The sequence below is a fragment of the Microtus oregoni genome, unplaced genomic scaffold, assembly GCF_018167655.1.
Source record: "Microtus oregoni isolate MIOR12 unplaced genomic scaffold, Mior012 000100F_ref0000014, whole genome shotgun sequence".
NCBI classification, from domain to species: domain Eukaryota; kingdom Metazoa; phylum Chordata; class Mammalia; order Rodentia; family Cricetidae; genus Microtus; species Microtus oregoni.
This window is the reverse complement of record NW_024544713.1, coordinates 3,703,572-3,711,110: the sequence shown is the minus strand read 5'-3', so window position 1 is coordinate 3,711,110 and position 7,539 is coordinate 3,703,572. Positions and strand designations below refer to the sequence as shown.

Genomic DNA, 7,539 nt, shown 5'->3' with positions numbered 1-7,539 from the left:
TCCAGAAAGAAAGAACCCCATTATCACCTGACTCCTGTAGACACGCTTGCAATCTGGATTCAGAAATACCTTCTCAGTGCACACACTGGCTGCAGAAATTATTGTGATGAAAATTAGATCATGTAAGAAAAAGGTGACCAAAATAAGTGTCGAATTAGAGAAAAAGGTAGGAGCATGGCACACACTGGTGCACATAGCAAGAATGACAGTAAGGAGTGAAGCAGAACAGCATAAGGGTAGAAGTATTTACTTAGGAGGAATAAAAGAATTGCTCCTAAACAAAATGACGATGGAACTCAAGAGAGCAGAATGGGAGAGGTAGAAATATGTCCTCTTACTTGAAACACAAATAATAGTTACTAAGTGAACTCCATCTGTCATAGGCCAGGAAAGGTTTACTATCAGTTGAAGGTCACGCTTTCTCATCACGATTATAACAATCAAATATATTAGATATTAAATTTCTATATAAATTATACAATGCTAGAGTCGTGTTAAAATTGACAGTATTTCAGAATGCACAGCAAGCCTGCCATTCCAGAGAGGGCTAGGAATGAAGGCCCCGGTAGAGAAATGAACATCTCCTTCTGGTCCGTTCTCCAATTTTATTAGACTAGTAGAACCAGGCTGAGAGCTGGCACTGATTCAGAGCAGACACTAGTACTGGACAAATGGAACTGTGACCAGCGTTAACTAAGAACACTGTAGAGAAAGTCCTCCACCATCTGTGGAAGGAACAAATTCCCATGTTTGCTTAATGCTCATAAACTTTTACTGGATGCAAAACTATGACATAAACATTTGTTAACTTTTTGTTAACTTTTGTTGTCTAAGACTTAAAGAGGTGAAATAGGGGGAGAAGAAAACTGAAGACTGACAAAAGTGAAAACATGATATCCCCACCCCCCAGTAACAATCCCAAGCATAAAACTGATTCAAATCCATGAGAACAATGTGCATTTTCACAACGACTATAAAGCTCGGAAAGTAAGGCTCAGCAAGACGAAATCACTAATATAAGGCCACTTTTTCAACGGTAACTAGGCAATGTTTTAAGCTATGCTTATAATATAGCAAAACCCTGACATTTTTCAAAAAAGAAAATAAAACTTCCAGTTTCTAGGCAACACAAGAAAACTGACAAACAAAGAACCAAATAATACTCTGTATTTTTACATTCTACTACTATTATGTATGTTGTGAAAATGAGGTATTATTTATATTAAAACTTAAAAACACCAGTTCACCTAGCACTGACCATTTAATGTTCAAAGGGATCATAGCCCTTTTCATCACATTAGAATCAAAGGTAACCACTAAAAAATACCCTAAAAATTACATCAAAGGAATACAAAGAAAAGGAAGTAGAAACAATCTACACAAAATGATACTTTTATAAATAATGAAGTAAGGCTCAGCTAGGTTGGGAGACTTGCTGAGGGTCACAGAACTCATGAGTTCCAGGCCCAGGATGAGAATGTAAATCTCTAAATTTGTAGTCCACAGACGCGTTCCTCTGCAAAGCAGCAAGAAACGACTGCACAGAAGCACTCCTTCCAGAACGGCCTCAGACCAGAGTGTGATAAAAGTGAGCCGCACGGCAGGGCACGACAGGGCAGGGCAGGGCAGGGCAAGGCTGGGCAGGCAGGGCAGAGTAGGTTCATACCAAAAACGGGGTGCCAGTCATTGTGATGAGATCTGTTTCTTTCTGAGAACCGTGGCTTCCCATTGGGTTGGAGAATCCAAACTGGGTCTCTTCCTCCTGCGCAAAGAAGTCAGAGTCGGGATGCACGTTCCAGTCGGCTTTGGCAGGGGTCAGCAGTTCTGAGACACTGTTTTCACAAAGCTTGCTGGAGGGAGTCAGAGCTTCCGTGTCCACGGTTAACTTATTGCTGGGTGTCAAAGCTTGGGGCTCCAGGCTTGAGTTTTTCAGGGCCAGGGAGCCAAAGAGCCCCCCCCCACGCTTCCCCCGGGGACATCGTCCATGTCTAAGGGGTTCTGCTGATAAGCGGCCACCGAGGTTCCGAAGAAGAGAGAGGTATCCAGTCCCTGGGGAAGGTCACTGGGGGCCCTCTGGGCCCGGGGGTCCGCCGCTGGCCCTAAGGAATGGTTACTGTTCTCGGCAGGGAGACCTCCTGCGAGAGTGGAGTTCACAGAGGCCATGTCAATAGTCAAGATGCCAGAGTTGACCAGGGCCGTGTCCAGCGCCGCGGCAGAACTGTGGCCGGGCACATCCGAGAAGAGAGACACCAGCTCGGGGCTGCTGAGATCGCTCTGCCCCTGGCTGGCCAGTTCACTGCTGGGCGTGAGAGAGTTGGTGGCTTCGAGCTGGCCCAAGAGGTCCTGGCTGAGCTTGTGCCTCTTGGCCATGTGGGTCTTCATGCTGTGCTTGGACGTGAAGAGTTTGTTGCAGGTGGAGACCGGGCATCGGTTCTTCCAGGTGCCCACGTCCTGCAAGTGCTTCTTGGAGTGGATGTAGAGGCTGCTGCGGGCAGAGAACCTGGCACAGCAGCCTTTGACGGGGCACACGAAGGGCTTCGTGCCCAGGTGGGTGATGCTGTGGCCCTTGAGGTGTTCGGCCCTGGTGAAGGACTTGCCGCAGCCCTCCACGGGACAGGTGAACCTGCGGTCGTCTTCGTGCTTCCTCTTGTGTCGCAGGAGTTTGGACATGCTGGTGAAGTTCCAGCCACAGCCGTCAAAGTCGCAAAGGAAAGGCCGCTCTCCCGTGTGGCTCCGCAGGTGAATCTTGAGGCGGCAAGCCTTGTCGTACTGCTTGCTGCAGCCTGGGAAGGAGCAGGCGAAGAGTTCCTGTTCCCTGAAATGGGCGCGGTTGTGAGAGAACAGGGCACTCACGGTAATGAAGGTCTTCTTGCAGCCGGAGAAGGCGCACTGGTAAGGCCGCTCGGGCTCGAAGTGGCTGCGCTGGTGGCTGCTGAGCTTGGCCTGCGTGGGGAAGCTCTCCTCGCACACCTCGCACTTGAAGGAGTTCTCCTGCTCGTGCCCCTTCATGTGTGCCTTGAGGTTGTACACGGTGGTGAAGCTCTTGCCGCAGCCCTCCACCGGGCAGCCGAATGGCCGCAGCTTGTCGTGCGACTGCAGGTGCCTCTTGAGCTTGTAGGAGGTGGTGAAGGTCCAGCCGCAGCCGCCCAGGGGGCACTTGAAGGGCCGCTGGCCCTGGCTGCTGCTGTGCGTCAGCAGGTGCACCTTCAGCTGGTGCTTCTTGGCGAAGGTCTGGCCGCACTGCGCCTCCGGGCACAGGTAGAGCAGCACGCCCGGGCCCGGGCCCTGGCTCTGGCCCGGGCCGAGAGGCCCGCGGGGGCTCTGGGCGGCGGCCGGGGCCTCGGCCTCCTCCTCCGGAGGCGCCAGCGCGGGCACGGGTTCCGCCGGCTCGGCCAGCAGGACGTCGGGTGGCAGCTCGGGGCAGTCGCCCAGCTGCGAGGAGCCGGCGGCCGCGGCGGCAGCGGTGGCTGCCGCGGCGGCGGGCGGGCAGCCGGCCTGCGGGCCGTCCGGGCCGCCGGGGCCGCCGGGGACCCCGGGGACCCCGGGTTGCGGCTGCCGGACTGGCGCGACCCCTGGCTCCCAGGCGGGCAGCGGGGGCGTGGTCAGGGTGAGGAAGCCGTTCTCAAAGCGCAGCAGCAAGTCCTGGTTGTGGATGGTGATGGTGCCCGCGAAGGCCGCCGCGACCTTCGCCATGCCGCTAGCATGCCGCTCTGGCCCCGGGCCTGTCCCGGCCTCCTCCCTCCGCACCGGCCCTCCGGCCTGCTCCGCGCCTGCCGTTTCTACATCGCCACCCACCGGGTCGAGCAGCAACAGGAAGAAGTCGTCGCCGCCGCCGCCTCTGCCTCCTCCTCCTCCTCCGCCGCCGCCGCGGCTCCGGGGATCCGGCCTCGGCGCCAAGCGGTTCGCGCTAGGGCTCGGGCCCAGGCCCCGTGAGGCCCTCTGGGCCTCTGCGCTCCGCGGCCCCGGCCCGCCATCTTGGGCCCCCCGGAGCAGGAGGAGGCGGCGCGTGGGGGCCTGACAAGCCAGAGAGTCCGGGGCTCCGGGCACCCCGCCGCCACCCGCGGGGCAGCAGCCGCCGCCGCCGCCGCCCTGTGGTGTCCCGCGAGCTGGGAGCAGCCTCGGGATTTCCATCTCTGCCTTGGTGAGGCTAGGCTGGAACCAGAGCTGAGGCGGAGGCGCGACCCCGCCCCCTGCCGCGGGCCTGAACACGTTCCTGAAAGGAAAAAAAGTGCAATGCGCAGAAACTGGCCCTATCAGATATTAAAACGTATTTAACGCCACACTGATTTAAATATTCTGGTACCATGTCTCTGGAGCACCAGAGACGGCCCAGAGGCAGAGTCTGGCGCGGGGAAATAACTTCCACACTTGGCTTACAAAGTAACCGAGGTCTTCCCAAGTGCAGGGAGAATGACAGTTCCTCCAGGAGACTGCTGAGGCTCCCACACACCCAGCCAGGGAGGGCGACCTGAACCCCTACCTCCCAGTGGGCAGCAGATCAGCGTCCTGTGGCCCCTCCCAGAGCTCAGCCTCTTCCCTGGATCTTCTCCTGCCTTGGAAGTTGTGCACTGCCTAGGAGAAAACTTCGGACAGGATAAACTGTATTACCTGCAGGAAATGGACTACCTTAAGGCTGCTACCACTTCTGCTGGAGATGCCTACTCCAAGCACACACACACACAGAGACATTCACTCACACCAGTTCCGAGGAGATGCCCACTCCAAGCACACACAAACAACACACTCTCACTCACATCATTTGAGAAGGTGTCCGCAACAAACGCACACAAACAGACATACACACACACAAACACACGCAGACACACACACACACACATACACACACACACACACACACACCATTTCTGAGTAGATGCCTGCTACAAGCGCACACATACACTCCTCGAAATTGGTTCCTGTGAGCCATGTCCTGGGTCTAAGTTTTTCACATAGTTGGTCTTTTGTCCTTCTGGGGCAGGAGTCAGGAGAAGAAATGGGGCCAAAACTGACTGGCACCCTTCCACCTACAGTTGTGGAACCTGGCAGTTGAAGCAATTGATAGTGGAATCTGGAAAGTCCAGGCAGCTCCTCAGATCTCCCTGCTTGGAATGCTGTAGGGTGCAATTCCATAAACAATGCAGTTTATATGGAGCTATAGAGTAGAAACCATACCACATGTTTCTATTTGTGGATCGCTTCTTCTGCGTTGTATTTTATGTGCCAGGCCCATCCACGTACCCTCTCAAGGCCATATACTGTAAATCCTCGCCATCATTAACTTGCACTCAACCATGGGCTTAGGGCACGGTGACCGTGTCCCACCATTCTACAGTAAACGCACAGAGAGGGTCTTTCCCCTGGTTTTATTGTTATCATGAGCATTTTTGTGTCTTCATCAGAAGCCTGTCTACTCTGTGACTGTGCACAGCACCAGCTTTACAAAGTGACAAACTGGGCTCTTGTCACGGGGAGGGGGTGTTGCTATCAGAGACAGGATCTCAGAATGTCCCAGCCTCTATTCTGTTGCAAGTGTCCTTTCCACTAGTAACACAGAAACCCTTTTGCATCAGGTACACCAAACATCCAAAGAATTTTCCCATCTGAAGGTGATCGGTGCTCAGTTTAGTACTCTCTTCTGTGCAAGGCCTGGTACAAACTGGACTCCTTAAGCTGCATAGGTTCTGGTTCCCATTTTGTGACTGCTGATCTAATTTAAACTGCAGTCCTGTGTGTAGACACAGTATTACCTTCAGGGCCTTGTTGCTTGAATTTTACCTGCTGTGTACTGTATTGTGTTAACAGGAGAAAATCTTGGTACTAATATAGTCAGATGTAACAATAGTGTGCTTCATGGCTAAGGCTTTTCTTTATAGATACCTGTATGAAGAAATAGTATCTGGCCTAAAGGCGGAATCCACAGAGGGAAATTAACTCCCTGGGGCAGGCAGGATGGGTGAATGATAAACACATGCAGTTTGACCAGGGAAGAGACTCTGCATTCACCACGACCCACTGCAAAAGCAGCCTTTTGGCCAGGGTTGAGAACAGCAGAAATCCGTGGGTGTGTACAGCTCCTCTGACCTGAAAAGTGAACTTCTGAGATTCAGCTGGCTCTATCAGGTACCACTTGGTGATGTGTCGGGGAGAGGCAGGTGAGAGCCTTGGTCTCTGCCGCCCACATGGTCTGGTATGTGAAGACAAGAAAGTTGGAAATCCTTCTCTGTAGTGATTCTCGAGGAATGTAGTGCCCACCAGACGGCTTCTTGTCCTGTAGGTCTAGCATGTGTAAGGAACACCATTTTCCTTATTATTTCTGGTCTAACACAAGAAGCTTCACTGGCTCAAGCAGAGGTGACTAAAGAAGTCACAGAGGTGAGCTCTGATTTCCAGTTGGCTTTCCTCCAGAGATTACCTCCTGTTTCTGGGAAAATAAGGCCTTCTTCTTTTGAGTCCTTACTCTCCTTAATATCTATATCTGTACACACAAACACACACACACACACACACACACAGAGAGAGAGAGAGAGAGAGAGAGAGAGAGAGAGAGAGAGAGAGAGACTTTCAGCAGTAAGCCAAAGGATAATTCATTATCAGAATTCTGGCCTGGCCTCTGATGGAAAGGAAGGCTTCCTCCCTAGGTGCGAACAGAGATGTTGGTGATCAGAGGAGGAACAATAAGTGCCAGGAAGGGCAGGATTAGACAATATCAGGAGCAGTCTTATTGAGGATGCTGGCCTGGCATCTGGTGAAATAGGGGCTTCCACCTGAGGATTGAGCCAGGTGGTGTAACGAGGATTAAGGGACAGTAGGAGTGATGTTGGGCACTTATCAATAGGGAAATGGGGGTGGCTTACCTGGTGCCCAAGAAGCTGGCCTGACTTTTGATGGGGTGGAAGCCTTCCACCAGAGGAGTGGGCCTGGATATGGTGAGAAAGAGAGGAGAGGCAATTGGAATGTGGTTCTCAAGAATGGGCATAATGGGGGGCAGTCTTACCAGGGATTCAGGATGCTGGCCTGGCCTCTAGTAGAAGAAGAGGTTTCTGCCAAAGTTCTGGGCTAGGATATGGTACCAAGAGTTGGGGTTAAATTGGGAAGACACCAGAAGAGTTGGGAAGAACTTACCAAATGCTCAGGGTGCTGGCCTGGACTCTGTAGAATGGGAAATTTCCACCAGTGATGTGGGCCTGGTTTTCAGGAGCTGGTCTGGAATCTAATGGGATGGAAGGCTTGTGCCAGAGGTACAAGCCATGATATGGTCTCCTTAATCATTCTTAATGAAAAAAGACTTCTTGGTTTGTTCAGCATTCAGTTCCCTCCCATTTACTAATTTCTTTTATCAGAATGGTGCAAAGGAAGTTATCAAACTAGGTTTTCTTTCATGAGACGGGAGGGGGGCACAACTGGGTAATCACGGCATCTTTATTTCTGTATCCACCTTCCAGGCAGTTGACTGTTGTCTTTAATATCAGCCTCACTCCTCCTAGACTGCAAGCAATGGTCAGGCATCCTCATTTGGTCATTTCAGTTCCATGTTCTCAG

At 52.4% G+C, this 7,539-nt stretch overlaps 1 pseudogene; it reads right to left on the bottom strand.

The window, feature by feature from the left end:
• Positions 1-1,660: 1,660 nt before the first annotated feature.
• LOC121443134 lies at positions 1,661-4,131 on the bottom strand (annotated as a pseudogene).
• Positions 4,132-7,539: the final 3,408 nt, after the last annotated feature.